General features: G+C 39.0%; 1 protein-coding gene and 1 non-coding gene across 2 annotated transcripts in view; one reads left to right on the top strand and one right to left on the bottom strand.

The window, feature by feature from the left end:
• Positions 1 to 18,410, top strand: part of PJA2 (praja ring finger ubiquitin ligase 2) — a 345,411-nt gene that overhangs the window by 131,787 nt on the left and 195,214 nt on the right. The gene's annotated exons all lie outside the window — the stretch shown is intronic.
• On the bottom strand, positions 5,890 to 5,996 carry LOC125126632 (U6 spliceosomal RNA). The gene has a single exon (XR_007134727.1). It is a non-coding gene; the product is annotated as a U6 spliceosomal RNA (small nuclear RNA).

Here is an 18,410-nt window from a genome sequence, read left to right as displayed (position 1 = left end):
CTTAGTGTTTTCTATATATAGTATCATGTCATCTGCATATAGTGAAAATTTTATCTCTTCTCTTCCAATTTGGATATGTTTTATTTCTTTCGTATTCCTGATTACTGTGACTAGGACTTCCAATACTATGGTGAATAAAAATGGTGAGAGTGGGCATCCTTGTCTTATTCCAGATTTTAGTGGGAAGGCTTTCAGCTTTTCTCCATTGAGAATTATATTGACTGTGGGTTTATCAGAAATGGCTTTTGTTATGTTGAGATATGTTCTCTCTATACCTTCTTTGGTATAAGTTTTTTTTTAATCATAAATGGATGTTGAATTTGTCAAATGCTTTTTCTATATCTGTGAGAAGATCATGTGATTTTTGACTTTTGTTAATGTGATATATGACATTGATTTGTGTATGTTGAACCATCCTTGTGGAACTTGGGATGAATTCCACTTGGTCGTGATGTATGATCTATTTGCTGTGTTGTTGGATTCAGTCGGCTAAAATTTTGTTGAGAATTTTTGTATCTATATTCATCAAAGATATTAGCCAGCAATTTTCTTTTTTGGTGGTATCTTTGTCTGGTTTTGGTATTAGGGTGATGGTGGCTTCATAGAATGTGAAGACCAATTTTTTAGAAGGCACTTGAGCTCCTCCTGGGAAGGCCATGGAGGACTCTAGCATGGCAGGCACACTGTGGAGGGAGGCCTGGGTAAACTGTCCTGAACTTGAAGAGCCCCAGGATGTATTTGGAAGCACTGCCCATACCTGCAATGGCTTGTGCCACTTGAACCGTATGTAAAAAGGGGAGAAGAGAGGGTTGGTGATCTGATACCTCAGGTTTTTGAACTAACATACTGTTTATTCTTTTTACATGATTTCTCTATGCCAATTGCTATGTATCCTTGGAGGTAGGTGTTGGGTCATATTCTTGTATTCATGCCTTTTCTTTAATACTTCTTCTTATGGTAAGAGTGAAATAACTGTCAAATAAATGAATAAATAATCCTTTTATGTTTTTCGTACATTGGACTTTTATAGTGATACAATAAGTGGCAAATCAAACTGGCTACATAACATCAGCTGTTCTGGTTCTTGCCTTTTCTTGCATGTTTCACAGAGACCAGAAGCAATGAGTTTGCATTTAATATTTTCTCACTGTTTGAATGAGGTGCACAGCTTTGTTGTATTTATGGTGTTCACTATTCACAGTGACCCCCATGAGAGCATTTTACAGTTCTTTGCTTGGTTAGTGGCATTATATTTAGGCAGAAATTTACAGTAAACAGAATCTTTCTCTGGATTTCATGAAACCAAACTGAATTTGAGATGCTCTGAGTCTTATGAAACAAGTTACTTAATAAGCCAGAAGCCTTGATTTTAAACAGAAGTTCTCCAAAATTTTTTTTTGTCCCAAGGCCAAATTAATTTATAACAAGCTACTGCATATGAGATGGCTTCTCTCATGCTATGAGCTCCTTTAAAGGCAAAATTCCTCTGCAAATAATAGCAAGTAATCAATGCCAGCAGCCGTATAACTCCTCTGTCATTTACCAAGAAAATCTATCCTCCAGTTGCATCAGCTCCTATTCTGAATAAAACTGGATTTACTTTTAAGAGTGACAGAAATTAAGCAAGGTTAGCAAATATCTGACATTAAAACTTAATGCTAAAAAAAAAAAATGAATACCCATCTGAAAGCGCAGTTTTTTGCCACAACCTTTTCTATTTTTTTTTTTTTTTTGGTCTTTTTGCTATTTCTTGGTCTTGGGCTGCTCCCGCGGCATATGGAGATTCCCAGGCTAGGGATCCAATCGGAGCTGTAGCCACCGGCCTACACCAGGGCCACAGCAACGCGGGATCCGAGCCGTGTCTGCAACCTACACCACAGCTCACGGCAACGCCGGATCGTTAACCCACTGAGCAAGGGCAGGGATCGAACCCGCAACCTCATGGTTCCTAGTCGGATTCGTTAACCACTGCGCCATGACGGGAACTCCTTTTTATTTTATTTTATTTTATTTTTTTATTTTTATTTTTTTTGGTCTTTTTGCTGCCACAACCTTTTCTAATTCCACTCTTAAGTTGCCTGGTTCTCAGATTGTGCCCTAGGGGTAGAGCACAATAAACATGATGGGGAAGAAGGCTTTGTTCTGAGAGATTGTAGCAACTATTTCTAAGCTGAATATGTTTACCCTGATGTCTTAACTAACAAATTATTCAAGATCTTCCTTCTAGCAAGTTACTAAAAAACTAAATGTTATACAAGTCTGTAAGATTTCCAAAACTTAATGTAAATTCATGGTACAGCGATTAATGAAGCCTCGGTCTAGCTTTATAAATATAACGTATGGTCAGCATTGTCAAAGGTTGTTCTAAATTTACCAAAATACAAAAAACAAAGAAAATGTAACATGTAAAGACAATGTGTTTTTCTCAATGTGACTGTAAGAAAAGAACTATTATAAAAACACTTATAGGATGCCCCTCAAAAGATTTCATGGTTTGTTACTGAATGCTATGCAAGCAATTTTAATATTTTCTACTTTTTAATTAATTTTTTGAAAAGAAAGAAATAAAAAGCACATGCTTTCATGCAGTACTAACCCGTGACATTAAAAAAGCCTGCCAGACTAAAATTAAAAAGAAAGCTTTATTATAAACATATAAACTGTATCTTTAACTTAGGACAGTTTAGTAACTAGAATTAGCAATTTTAGAGACCCAGAAACTGATATGGTATAATTTTTTACCCACTGAAATGGATATTGGGGAATAATAATCCCTGTGAGCAACTGCCTTATTAAGGCAGTTGGGCAATTGTCATCCCTACAGTTGAAACTGCTCTTATCACTAAACCACTTATTCATCTATTCAACAAATATGTATTTCAGTACCAACTGGTGGGAGCTGGGGTTACAGTGGTGAACAGGAGGTATGGCCCTCACTCACATACAGGAGCTCATAGTTTAGGGACTTCTGCAGCCCCATACCAGGAAGACTACCTGTAAAGGCTTGGAACTGACTCCAGCATCAGTCTTGCAAACTCAGCAGGAATAAGTTTACCCATTTTACATACAAGAGAAGTACAGGGACATTCCCAGAGTCACACAACTGTTGGCTGCCATGGAACATGTGTCTGTTTTGGCCTTGGCTAGAATCTGGTAGTTACTCCTCTTTGATCCAGCACGTTGGGAGGAATGCTTGAGATTCTCCAATAGGCTTGAGTTTAGACTCATAAATGGAAGCACCACTTTGGAAATAATGTTGGGTGAGAAAAAGTGAGATGGAGATATAGATCTAAGAGCTGTGAAGTGATCCTGAAATTTGTGAAAATAAAGAGCAAACGATAACAAGATGATACAGTACTATCTGGCAGGAATAAAAACAGCATTTACTATATGCCTGGCACTGTCATAAGCATTTTGCATATACTAATTCCTTAAAACAAAAAACAAACAAAAACCCTCTGTGATAGCTTTAATCTCCCCGTTATAGACGAAGAAAGTAAGGCACAGAGAAGTTGAGTAACTTTCTCAGGATAACACAGTTACTAAGTGACCTGGGTGGGATTTGGATCCAGCAATTGGACCTCAGAGTCTGTGACCTTAACCTCTATCTATACTACCTCTCTTTAAGAAAAAGTCAAAACCTCTAGAAAGATATTTGTCTGTCACTCAGGGTTCTTTTTCTCCTTCAGTGATTATGGTGTACGCAATGACAACAGCCTCTGATTTCTATTTCACAGCACTGTTGTGGGCTTTATAGGTGAAAAAGCTTTCTTCTCTTCTTTCTCCTAGGAAAAGCTCAATGCCCTTACCTAGAGGGAGAAAAAAAAGGTTGTTCCTACATTCCACTGACTTACTACCAGCTCTGCCCTAACTGCACATTTCTTGGTATTCTTTTCTAAGAATTAGCCTTTTTGACCTTCGAAATCAATAGTGTCTTATCTTGAGCAGAGCTCAGAAAATCAAAATAGTAGACAAGTATGGAACTGTCATTGTCCACAAAAAATGCCATGACCTTAGTGGCACTGTGGCCAAACAAATGGAATTTGCCTGTGTTGAAAGCAAAGGACTCTGCTTTAAAATAAGAGACTAGAGGAGTTCCTGTTACGGAGTAGCAGAAACGAATCCAACCATGAACTACGAGGCTGGCCTCCCTCAGTGGGTTAAGGATCCCGCATTGCCAGGAGCTGTGGTGTAGGTCACAGACGAGGCTTGGATCTGGCGTTGCTGTGGCTGTGGTGTAGGCCAGCAACTGTAGCTCCAATTAAACCCCTAGCCTGAGAACTTCCATATGCCTCGGGTACAGCCCTAAAAAGCAGAAATAAATAAATAAAATAAAATAAAATTAAAAAGAGGCTAGAATTCTTTGGACTTTTAAAAGATGGAATTTATAAGATCACCAATAAGTTCAACGGTAGATGAGTTCCAGGTAGCCTGCAGTGAGAATCACTGTGTATGAATTTCCTGGTTTGCCAAGCATGAGTCCATCCTGGCAACAGCCACTTAAATCCCATAGACTGTCATGAAAGAATGGCTTCCAAAAAGAAAATCAAAGTACTACTTTTTTTTCCATTTTTTTAATTACTCAAATGAATTTATCACATCTGTAGTTGTATAATGATCGTAACAATCTGATCTCACAGGATTTCCATCCCACAGCCCAGGCACATCCCCCCACTCCCCAAACTGTCTCCTCCGGAGACCATAAGTTTTTCAATGTCTGTGAGTCAGCATCTGTTCTGCAAAGAAGTTCCATCTGTCCTTTTTTCAGATTCCACATGTCAGTGAAAGCATTTGATGTTGGTGTCTCATTGTATGGCTGACTTCACTTAGCATGATAATTTCTAGGTCCATCCACGTTGTTTAAAATGCTGGTATTTCATGCCTTTTAATGGCTGAGTAATATTCCATTGTGTATAGGTACCACATCTTCCGGATCCACTCCTCTGTCGATGGACATTTAGGTTGTTTCCATGTCTTGGCTATTGCAAATAGTGCTGCAATGAACATTAGAGTACATGTGTCTTTGCGAGTCATGGTTTTCTCTGGATAGATGCCCAGAAGTGGGATTGCTGGATCACATGGTAGTTCTATGTTTAGTTTTCTGAGGACTCTCCATACTGCTTTCCACAGTGGGTTGCACCAATTTACAATCCCCCCAACAGTGTACGAGGGTTCCTTTTTCTCCACACCCTCTCCAGCACTTACTGTTTGTAGACTTTTGGATGATGGCCATTCTGGCTGGTGTAAGGTGGTACCTCTGAGTGGTTTTGATTTGCATCTCTCTAATAATGAGTGACATTGAACATCTTTTCATATGTTTCTTGGCCATCCGTATGTCTTCTTTGGAGAACTGTCTGTTTAGATCTTCTGCCCATTTTTTGATAGGCTTGTTTTTTTTTTGGTATGGAGCTGCAGAAGGTGTTTATAAATTTTGGAGATGAATCCCTTGTCAGTTGATTCACTTGCAAAGATTTTCTCCCATTCTGTGGGTTGCCTTTTTGTGTTGTTTAGGGTTTCCTTTGCTGTGCAGAAACTTTGAAGTTTGATTAGGTCCCATTTGTTTATTTTTCTTTTTATTGTCAGTACTCTGAGAGGTGGGTCTGAGAAGATGTTGCTGTCGTTTATGTCAGAGAGTGTTTGGCCTATGTTTTCCTCTAGGAGTTTGATAGTGTCTGGTCTTATATCTAGGTATTTAATCCATTTGGAGTTTATTTTTGTGTATGGTGTTAGGGAGTGTTGTAATTTCATTCTTTTCCATGTGGCTGTCCAGTTTTCCCAGCACCACTTATTGAACAAGCTGTCCTTTCTCCATTGTATATTCTTGCCTCCTTTGTCATAGATTAGTTGGCTGTAGGTGCGTGGGTTTAATTCTGAGCTTTCTATCCTGTTAAAAATATGGAACGCTTCACGAATTTGCGTGTCATCCTTGCGCAGGGGCCGTGCTAATCTTCTCTGTATCATTCCAATTTTAGTATATGTGCTGCCGAAGCAAGCACCAAAGTACTATTTTAAAATAAAAATAAAAAATAGGAGTGGAGGTGGGACAGATACAGATGAGGCCAACAACAGGCCAAAATGAGAGCCTAGTCTCCACCCTTCAGCTTGAAACACAGGCAAACTTCACCCCAGCAGGGCAGCCTTAAGGAGAATTCTGGATTTAGCCCATGATTTCTCAGAGTGATCTAGACAACACAGAGGAGGGAGAAGAAACGACATTTTTGAGCTCTCTAGTGCCAAGCACAGTGCTCAATAGGTGTTGGGGAAACTGGTAATGTAGTCTTACTCAAGTTTCAGAGGCAACTTTAGGCCTCTCTCTAATCAGTCAATGAGCCTAAGGCTGGAGACATGCCAAACTGATGAACCACATGCAGGCCAGCAAGGGTGCCGCCAGAAAAGGTTGTAAATCATTAAATTAAATAGGCAGTAAGTCCTCGCTGAGCCTTGAGGACCTGGCTAGCCCCCCAGGATCAAGGAACATTCCAAGATTAAGGCATTTCTGACAATAACCAGAGCTGCAGATTTTGACGTATGCTGATTGTTATCAGCCTGCAGCCTGGTGCTAAAAGCTAGACTCCATCCAGCAGCAAACTGAAGTCTCACCTGCAGGGTAGACACACCATCTGGGACCCTTTTTCCTATTGGGACTCCAGATTGCTGTTCATGGGACTTCCCAGCACCTACATGTGGATGTAGGTGTTTCCTCAATTTGGTGATGTATGAATCTCTATCTTTTACTATTCTTTCTTAATTGTATACTGTAGTCTTTTGTTAATTCAATAAACTCTCTAATTCTTACTTAACTAAATACAGAGTGATTATTTTGCCAGTGAATCCTATGAACCTTGAAACAGTATGCCTTTTGGCCAAACAATAAGGGTTTGCTCACCTCCCAGAACTACCTCTGCCTTTCCCATAATTTTCTTTAAAAGTCATCACACGAGACTGTATTGTCATTCAGCCTGAATTACTATATTAATACTCTGAGTTCCTTAATTGTATTTAGGAAAAATCAACAACCATGTGGTTTTTTTAAAAAATGACTATTTTATCAATTTAACAATGAATGTGAAAATGGGAAAGGAATTATATTTTTAATTTGGTCCTGTGTCACATCACCAGAGATTTTATCCAGTTGGATATTAAGTTAATGCCATGATATTCAGCGACTCAGAAGTCCCATTTTTTTAATGTCCACGTAAGACTTCACATAAACACTTGTGTCTTATGTGTTTTAACTGTTCTAGTAGTTGATAAGTTACAGAGTGATTATTTTGCCACTGACTTGATAAGTTACAAAATTTGAGAGTTAATATTAGAGGGAGACTGGGAGAATTACAGGTGAGGGACCAGAAACCCTGAAAGCTTGGAAAAAAATTCAGGTTAATTCATATCAAAGGAAGAATTCAGTGTAAACAAGTTTGAGCATTTAGCCATAGTCTAAGATTAGGTCTACCATACCTGTAAAATGTGAGATCATCTTTTTCTTATATGCTTTTTAGTTCTTTTCCTTATAGAAAAGTGGATTTCTCATCAAATGTAAGGTTTTTATTGACTTATAACCTTACACTGAACTAAAGGATAGATGAAGTACCCACCCCACCCCACCTACTGGGCCATGTGCTGAAATCTATAGTCTCTGTGGAGAGAGGTCAGTGAACAGAACACATCTCCCTGGTCTGTGGTTCATCCTCATGGCCTCTGAACTGTGGGCTAGGCCAGCCGAAGGCAGACTGTCTTCTCTGAGGAATGCCTGGACTTGGTGCATGTCCTTCATATCTGAATCCGATTAGCCCATCTACTCAGGCTAACCCTGTGCAGAAGGACTGTTCTTGCAAAGCTTTCAGTGTACTTTGAACACAGTGACAATGGCTTGTGGCATCTTGGCGGTCATTGCTGTGTATGCCTGAAGTCCTTCTTCAGCCATGTCCAGTTCTTGCAGCATTATATGACAGGACAATCATACAACACTTTTTTTTTCCACCTTGGTTAATTTCATTTGCCACCATTATCCTGCAGCCTGCCATTGGTCTTGAAAAAAGAGAAGCAGGGACTCTAAAATAAAGTAGCCTTCAAAGCTTCCTTCCTACATTCTTGTGATTTTGACTAATGACATAGCTGCTAATAAGATTAGTGCCTTTCCTTATGTTCATTTTCTACCAGAATTAGTTGCTGCTTTTATACCCTCTGCCGCTAATTTTGCTGGCAAATCTTCGGAGGATTCTAGCCTGATTTTCTGCTACTAGAAGCAGAACTGCTATTCTCGTAGGTCACCTAACATTATTTAATTCCTTTAGGGGATCTCGAAGAATAAAACTTATAGTAGTAATTCAGATACAAATGTCAAATACAAATTAGTGACCGGTTTTTCAGACAAAAACAGACAAATTGCCTCAAACCACTTAATTATTACTTCCCATAACCCTTGTGCCATAGTGTTAGTGTAAGAAGTAAATTATACATTATATGTGTGTTTATACACTATTAATAATATTGTATACAATAGATTACATTGCAATACATTACATTGTATTATGTTGCATATGCAAATATAGCCAGCCTAGCACTGTGCCTGACATATGGAAATATAATAAATTCAAAATTTTTTAAAACAAGTGAAACAAGTTAATGTTTATAAATATGTATCTAGGTCATCCTTTGTTTATTCGGAACTTGAAATATGTAGCCTAAGGATTATCCAAGCAATTTTCATTTTCTTTTCTCCTGTTGACTCCCTTTTCTTTATTTCTTATACTTTGGAAACACTCTCAGAAGAAAGATGAGAAAAGACGAGGGTGATGCATTTCGCATTTCTCCAGACTAACACTATCAATGGAATGAGAGATATCTTGATGTGTGTCTTTCCCCCCAGGGGTAATGAGAATGGACAGGCAGAGTTCAAGGGCATCCCAGGACAGTAGTGGAGATGCTCTACTTGCTGTCCATTTCATCCACAACCCAAGGCAGAGTCCTGAGGAAGAAAGAGACTGGTAATGGGGGCTCAAAATGAGATACCAAGACCCATTCCAATAAGAAGGAAGAATTTAAACTGTATCAGGGGATATAAGTCAAAAACAGATGAAACTGGGCCAGACTGGAGAGACGATCACTCAAGGGACCTCTGTGCCACATTTAGATAAATGTCTTTATCTGTCTAGAGGCGAGGGCCAATGGCAAGTACAGTACAGTGGCATTTCCCCCGAGGCATTAAAGGCACCAGTTAGTCTCTGGCAATACCTTGAGCTTGATCACTGAGTAAAACACACTTGGGCTATTAACAAAACAGTAGATTTTCTTTTTCTAAAGACACACACACTCACACAGCTCCATTGGTAAGACATGGAGCCACAGCAAATTTATATTGAATGATGTGAAGATTGTGGCAGCAGGGTCATTAACAGGATAAAAGCTCAATAAGGTGATAGTACAACTCACAAATCAGCACTACCAGACACCACAAAATGATCTGTAATTGACATAATCGCTGAAACTGAAAGCACTGTACATTAACTACCCTATGAACATAATCGTTAGGGAAGCATTGTAATTGAGGAAAGCAGCAATTAATGTTGGCTGGTGACAAAGTTGTATTTAAAGTTGTAATTATTTAGAATTGATTGCAGATTACATGGAGAGATACTGGAAGCTTAAGTGGACACCACAACAAAGTAATAATAGTAATAGCATAACCTGGTGTTCTCAATAGAAAGTAAAAAGGAAAGAAGACACTGAAAAACCCATTGGGGTCTTAGCATTAATGTTGTTCATACAGCAAGTTCTAAACCTACACATTTTGAGCAGAAGGATTTTTCTGAAACTATTTGGCCATGCTTTCGTCATGGTGTCATGAGTCATTATGTATCAAAATCAACAGTAGGCAACTCTATTTGTTAATAATAATACATACCAAACTTTAGAATTCATTTCCCTCATTCCCTTAATAAATTAGAGAGGATTCAAGATTATCCTTAGCCAAATGCTCTGACCTCTTGCTAACATTTCTATGCTGTCTTCAGTGAGAGAGGGAGAAGTCACCTAAGGAATGAGGTCTTTGTAAGGTCAAGGTAAGGAATGAGGATAGGGTTGGGGGAAGAGCATCTGGCCAATTTATCTGCTCATGTGACATACCCTCATTTTCTTGTGCAACACTTACTGCATCTCCTCAGATTCTGTTGTACACATTTGTCATTTTTCTGACTGACCAGAGCCTGAACCCATTTCTCACTGTGGGGGACTGCCATGGAATAAACCAGATTCAATTCCCCCTTGCAGAAGAAAACACCTGAGAGATATTTTTCTCTTCAACCCCATCATCAGTGCACAGACACGAGACATAAGCTTGTCCAATCTGATGAGCCTGCCCTAGACATAATTCAGAAGCTGATGACATTTAGAATCAGAGTCTGCAGGGACTCAGTCCTAGCAAGGCCATGTGCAGAGAATACAGCTGTGTGGTCTAGAGCATCATAAAGGCTCCAGGATCAGAGAAACTGCCTGTGCCTACTGCAGCCACAGTGGTGTGGCTCCAGATGGTTCTGGGGTTTAGCTTGGAGCATTTTCCCAGATTTTGTGGCCTCCAAGCCTGGTTCTCAAGCTTTCCTGGAGATTTTATGATCTCTCTAATGTCCTTTGATTAAATAATTTCCTGGTTAAATCAGCCAGCATTAGTTTCTGTTGCTTGTGATCGCAAACCTTGACTGAAACAAATGAGCTTAGGAAACACTGTTCTGTGTTATTTTCAAAAATAGTGATAGAAAATGAGTTGTTACTGACTACGGAAGGAAGATTAAATTTTTAAAAATGGATTAAGCAAAGATTCACTGAATGTTACCAGTAACTGGCACTGTGGCTTAGGTTTTATTATATATAGTTATTATTATTCCAACTTCACAAATAGAAAAACCAATGCTCAGAAAGATCTGCCTGAAGTCGGTAAGCAGGAGTCAGAATTCAAATTCAGTTCTAATTCTTTGGCCTATGTGGAAGAAACAAGGCTAAGTAACATTAGCAACTTAAATTAAAATGTACAAATTTAAATAGAGTTATACCAAGATAATCAGCACATATGGCTTATGGTAATCACATGTTCTTGTAGCAAAGATGGCAAAATGTAAGCCATGGTAGGTGAAAAGAGAAGGCTTCTGAACTGGCTTAGTAATTGCTTGAATAACTCTCCTTCACCTACATAAAAGATGAGGCAGGGTACCAGAATTCCCAGTCTTCCCCTAGTTATTCTCCCATTATTTCATCACAAACTGAAGGCGATTAAAAGCAATTAAAAGTTAGTGCTGACAACATTGTAAATCAACATACTTTAATAAAAAAATTTTTTTAAAGTTAGTGCTGAGAGAGACAGAGGGAGGGATGTGTTCCAGAGGTAATTAACCCCTGTATAAAGTCAACCAGTTAAGAATTCATTTGATTCTGTGACAAATAAATTTTTGTTGTTTGAGCCACCCAGTCCTCAATATTTTGCAATGGCAGTCCAAGAAAACTAATATACCCTATTAGGCAGAAAATGAGGCCTAATCATTGACATCCAATCAGAAATTAGACTGGGGTATTGTTTTAGTACCCCAGTTTACTTCTGGTATAATCACTTTCCTTGTATATGACTATCCCAGGCATGGAGGTTCTTTGTCTCTTCATTACTGAAAGCCTGCAGGAGATATATTTCTGCCCTTCAGAAGTTTCAAGCTTACTTTTTGGCTTCCTGTACCATGCAACTTCAAGATTTGACAAATGTCCTCAGAGGGTGACTGGCCATGTGCTGGAGACAGACCTCTTCCTAATGAAACTCTGTTTCTGAGTACCGTGAGATTGGGGAAGATTTTTCAATACAGTGGGGAGAAACCAGGCATGTATTTGAGACCGCTGAAATTTCTAGTGATCCACAAGATTATAAACGCCTTAATTTTTTTTCTAGCAGAGTCCCTCCACGAGGGTCAAGTCCAAGCATCAGTACATTCCCCAACTGACAAATGCCCCAAGAGAAAAATAGCTGACAACCATGAGGTCATCTCAGAATTGTTCTTTCTCTTTCTAAAAGTTTAATTCATTTAGCCTTCATTTCTTTCATAGCTCCCTGATATTTCAAAAATGACTTTTGCAATATTTTCTGTGTGTTCAAGTGAGGGTATTGGCCTATCACATCTTGCTCAGAGGCAGAAGGCCTTCTCCATCTATTTCTAACGTTTACAACTCTGGCCTTCCAAAAGGATCTAACAGAATGGCATGGAGATCAAGGTGGTGGTGTAGGAGGATGCTGAGCTCCTCTTCCACCTGGGAACACATCAAAAATCCATCTATATGTGGAACAACTCTTGCTGAAAACAAACCAGAGACTGACAGAAAGGCTGTTCTACAACCAAGACGGTAAAGGAAAGATCGACAGAGTCAGATAGGAAAAAAAGTGATTACGTTGGGATCCCACACCCCTAGCAGAGGACACAGAAGAGAAGGGGAATATCATGGGTCCAGGGAACCTCCCCAAGGAGAGAGAGGTCCAAGTCAGAGACTGGGCACCTCAGCTCTGGGGTCCAACACTGGGAATACCAGTCACCTTAACTGGAAAACCAATGGAATTTACCAGAGGGCTATAAGGAACTGAAATTCCATTTTGGAAGAATGTGGTATGTGATGCATGTGCATGTGCCCACACACGCATGCGCGCACACGCACACACACACACACACACACACACACACACACACACACACGCTAAATGTACAACCTGGTTATTCTCAAAACAAGATGGAGGAAGCAGATTGAAAACAGTCTGGGGCTTTGGCTGATTTCCTGTGACTGCCCCAGCATTCACCCAGCCTGCACTTGGTGCCTGCTCCAGCCCCTCTTGTTCCAGCACATCTCTCCAGTAGAATGGAAGATGCTGTTGCCAAGGTGATCGTGCACTTGGTGGGGATGGAGCCAACTTGGACCTAGCCCTACATCTGAACAGGAGTATTTCCAGCATGCACATGGAGGTGGTGAACTGGGATCTACCCAAGGCTCTTACTGGCATGCCAGGACTCTCCCAATGCATATCCTGACGCTTACTGGGCACAAGTTTAAACTCCTCTTGGTCCGCCACTTATCCTTACTTGGGTGAAGGTGGCATTGCTTGAGGTGGGACAGGCATGTACACACAGAAGGAAGTGAAGTCAACCAGATCTGTCCCTATCTTTGAATAGAGCAAGGAAAGCTATTGCAAAAGTGCACAGAGACAATGGATTGGAAACTGACTGGGGCTCTGACTAGCCGGTTGAAACCATCTCAGTGTACACGAGGCTCACATTAGGCACTCACTGAAGACCCTCTTGTTCAGGTGCTGTTTATCACCAGGTGCTGGCATGAAAAGCACACATTTAGAAGGAACAGAACCACTCAGACTCAAATCTCGGTGTTTTTGCTCTCTATCCCACCCCCAAGAGGATGGTGATTGCCATTGAGCATAGAAGCCCTAGGTCACACCTGGCCTGTCTTTAGCCCCTTCGTCTCCAGCTCTACTTCCCACGAAAGTGGTAGCTGCCAGAGCACCCTCTGGGGAAGGATGTGATCTGTGCCCACTTCAGATCCAGCTCTGCCACCAAAGCCACTAAGCACACGCAGATGCCATAAGGATGCTCCCACACAAGGATGCTCCTGTATCACCTAATTTCATAGAGAGATAAAAAATTAAACAAAATGATATGACAAAGGAATTTGCTCCAAATGAGAGAACAAGGAAAAAAAACTTAAAAAAAAAACCCTCATGAAACAGAGATAAATAATTACCACGTAAGGAGTTCGAAACATTACTAATTAAAATGCTAACTGAACTTGGGAAAATAATAGATGAATACAATAAGAATTTTAACAAGGAACTGTAAGGTACACAAAAGAATCAATCAGAGCTGGAAAATGAAATAACTGAAATAAAAAATACACTAGAAGGCATTAACAGTAGACTAAGTGATGCAAAAGAGCACATAAGCAGTCTGGAGAGAGAATAATGGAAGTCATGCAGTCAGAATAGGAAAAAGAAAAATTTTTAAAAATATGTATAGTTTAAGGGACCTTTAGGACAACATCAGGGATACCAACATTCACATTATACGGTCCCAGAAGGAGAAAAGAGAAAAAAGAAAGTGTTGAAAAGTATTTGATGAAATTGTGGCTGAAGCTTCCTGAAGCTGAAAAAGGAAACAGATTTCCAGAGAAATAAAGGACCAAGAGTGACAAATAAGATGAACCCAAAGAGATCCACATCAAGACATACCATAATTAAAATGGCCAAATTTAGAATTTTAAAGATAGCAAAAGAAAAACAAAGTCACATACAAGGGAACCCCTATGAAACTATCAGCTGATGTTTCTACAGAAACTTTGCAGGCCAGAAGGGAGTGGCATGATATATTTAAAGTGAAGCCCTTATGAAAAACAGTATAGGGGTTCCTCAGACATCAAAAATTGTGTATGTGTGGCTATGTCACTTTGCTGAATAGCAGAAATTGAGGGAACATTGTAAATCAACTGCACTTTAACTAAAAAAAAATAGAACTACCATATCATCCTGTAGTTCTACACTGGGTATATAGCCAATGCAAATGAAAACCGTAATTCAAAAAGATACATGTACCCCAATGTTCATAGCAGCCTTAGTTACACTGGCCAATATATGGAAGCAACCTAACTGTCCATCTAAAGATGAATAGATAGGAGTTCCCGCTGTAGTACAATGGGATTGGCAGCATCTCTGCAGTGCCAGGATGCAGGTTTAATCCCTGGCCTGGCACAGTAGCTTAAAAGATCCATTGTTGCTGCAACTGCAGTATAGGTCACAACTGTGGCTCAGATCTAATCCCTGGCCCAGGAACTCCATATGCCTTGGGGTGGCAAAAAAAAAGAAAAGATGAATGGGTAAAGACTATGTGGTATATGTGTGTGGTACGTGTGTGTGTGCACATGCAATGAAATATATGTGTGTGTGTATATATGTATGTGTATATATGATATATATGTATGTGTATATATATATATGTACATACATGCAATGGAATATATATGTATGTGTGTATGTATATGCAGTGGAATATTACTCAGCCATTAAAAATGATGATATTTAGCCACTTGCAAAAACATGGGTGGACCTGGAGGATCTTATGCTTAGTGAAATAAGTCAGACAAAGACAGACAAATACTGTTGTCATCATTTATGTTTAAAATCTAAGAAATATAAAAAAAGAATGACTATAACAAAACAGAAACAGACTCACAGATGTAGAGAACAAACTCATGGTTACCAGTGGGAAAAGGGCTGGGAGAGTGGCAAGATAGGAGTAGGGGATTGAGAGGTAGAAACTACTGTGAATAAAATTTTAAAACTACAAGTATATGCTGTATAACACAAGAAATGAAGATAATATTTTATTTATAATAACTTTAAATGAAGCATAATATATAAAAATATTGAATCGCTGCATTTTACACCTGAAATTATATTCTATATTATAATATATAAATCAAGTATAGTTTTTAAAAAAGGATCTAACAGAGCGAATACATGTTTATTGGAATGAGGGGATAAATAAATAGAGCCAATTTTGCCTGCTTTGTGACCTTACCAGGGCCAAGTTTGCCTCTCTCTTGAGGACAGCAAAGTAAACAATGTTATTCAGGTGATACAGCAAAAGTGCTATGGCCAAGATTCAGGAATATGTGGCAAAGGGAATATTTTTGCATCATGAACCAATCAGACCTGGATGGTCTAGATTCCTGCTCTGTCTTTATTTTCACTGGCTTTGGCTTCTCAAGTTCTCCTCTAGAATCCCAAGATGAGATGCAGTGGACGAGATATTTGCTTACTAGCTTACTCTCTGTCTTCCCACCCAGAGTCCATGGGGCAGAGACTCTGTCTTGCCTGATAGTTCATCCTCAGTGTCTAGCACAGTGGCCAACCCACAGTAGCTGCTCAAATCATTTGTATAAGTGAATGACTATCTCAAAGTCCTTTCATAATTTGGCTTGTTAACAGATTAACCTGGCTAAATGTGTAACAGAGAAGTAAAACAAGGCAGTGGTAGTTATTGACAATAACTAACATGGATACAAAATATGACTTTTAGAAACTTGAAAAGAAGCAATTTAGCAATCAATAACTTTGATTGAAGAGAAAAAATCTCAAGGATACCTTCTATTTTATGGTCCAAAATAAAATTACTTATGGGATTATATTGTCCTAAAACCTGTCAATTAAAATAAAATCCTGTCCAGCAAGTAAGAACATTGCAAAAAAAAAAAAATGAACCACAAGCAAAACTTCAAAATTTACATAACCTTGGAAATATTTTCAACTTCCAGTGCTGAGTATAATTATTAGCCACTTAGAAGAGTGCCATAGGAACTTCATCAATAGTTATATTTATACATACCAATACTAATAAGATCATACAATCCCAACCAAGGAAAGAAGTTATTTTGAGGAAAGGAGAGTTAACCTTATATTTTATTTATTATTTGATTTTTCTCCTCTGGAGAATATCCTTTTACAGGATCTTTATGTAAAAGCAGCATAATTTTCTTAAAGATTGCAAGGCTATCTGAAATGATTGATTCTTACTAAAAATCTAGGGCAAAAACAAATCAATTATAGGGTGTCTGTAAGTGAACTAATAATAATGAAAAATATTATAATTGTATACATATACATTTTATTTATATGTGGTTGAAAATGTTCAACAGCAGGATAATGAGCCATAGGCCATAACTGATGTTAAATAATCCAAAAAGTCCATTCTGTTAGTATTTTATTTTCTAAACCAATCACAAATGAAGCAATCATGAGAGGAGCCATAGAGTATAGGTAAAGTGTATGGGCTTTGAAATAAAACAGTTATGAATTCAAATCTTTGCTCTTGTGTTACTATTGATATAATTAACTTCTCTGAACCTTGTTGTCTTCATTTGTAAAAGAAGAACTATTGAGAGCGCTCAGAGGAGTCATCTGTAGTATAGGAGGGTAACTAGGGTTAACTAGTAGAAATAGCACGAGTTAATCTAATAAAGGGTAAGAGCTGTGTAGATCCACCAGAACACAGGAAGAGACAGACAAAATGAGAAATTGGCATAACAGTGGCGTGATTTTCATTCTTGTAACCACAGAGTGAGAAATCTCAGGATGGGGTGTGATACCAGCCAGAGAGAAATTAAAGGTCTTGGTCAAAAAAAAACACCATTATGCCATACCTCAGGTTGCCTTGACAATAGGATCCTTGCTTAAACACAGTAATATTACAAAGAAAATCATTCCTTATAATTGAGCTCATGTTACCTTAAGAATTATCTAGGAGGGAGTTTGAAAGGGGATTAGGTTACAGACAAAGTTTATGTCAAAACGAAGAATGTGATTATGCAGGAAAGGGTTACCTTGTGCCTGAGCACTGGCAGAGCATCTGGCCCTGACAACCTGCTGCTTCTTGGAGCTGACTTTGGTGAGAGTCAGAGGTAAGTAATAAATCAGGCCATTGCACATCTGCACTTTGCCGCCTTGTCTAATCACACTGCTGCTTGGAAGGAAACCCCCAAAACTAGAATCCTGACCTGGGAAGTGGCAAGTGCTCACTCTTCTGGTACCTGGTTGTGGAGGTTTGGATTACCCAGGCTTCCCCAGACATCTCTTCTAGCCTTTACAACTGCCTTGGAGGATGGGGCCTACCTGGGGGAGAGAGCAGAACAGATCCTGAGGGCTAATAGTGCCAACCTCATAGGGTTGTTAACTGAGGATTAACTAAGAAACTTATTATAAAAGTACACATCTGTGCATAACAAGTGTTGGTTTCCTTACGACCTCTTTTAGCATTTGCCATGGGCTACACATTGACTTTCTCTTAAGAGTATTAAAGTTGTTTTCATGTTTTATTTTAAACCCTAGCCCACTCTTCAGGGTCATGTAAGAGATTTGTGTTTATATGTTACCAAACCCAGACACGTCAACATATTTGCCTTACAAACTAGTTTCCAGTTCAAACTGTTTACTCAAAACTCAAGTTATAATTTGGGGGCCTAGGAATTTTCAAATAAAAGTGTGAAAATATGATGGAGATTTTTAGAGTAAAGAAAACAAAAGCACTCTAACAATTGACTTTCTTACCCTCTCTGCCACAGTACAGAGTATGTCTTGCTAATCTGTGTGTACAAAGTCTGCTGTGCCTCAGAAATTCTGTTGTTGTCATGGTTGTTGTATAAAGAAGGAATAAAGACAAAAAGAAAAGCCAATTGAGTCACAATATCTACCTTGGGGATTCAGAGGTAGGGCTCTAGAGACCTTTTACTTTTGGAAACTATGTGAAACCACTGTGCCTGTGGAATCTCACTGAAACAAAGTGTTTATTCAGGGGAAACTGGCAGAATTAAAGAAAAATACAAAAAAAGACTAG

This window comes from Phacochoerus africanus, chromosome 4 (assembly GCF_016906955.1).
Source record: "Phacochoerus africanus isolate WHEZ1 chromosome 4, ROS_Pafr_v1, whole genome shotgun sequence".
NCBI lineage: Eukaryota > Metazoa > Chordata > Mammalia > Artiodactyla > Suidae > Phacochoerus > Phacochoerus africanus.
Note: the sequence above shows the minus strand (reverse complement) of the source record. Positions and strands in the feature narration are given on the sequence as shown.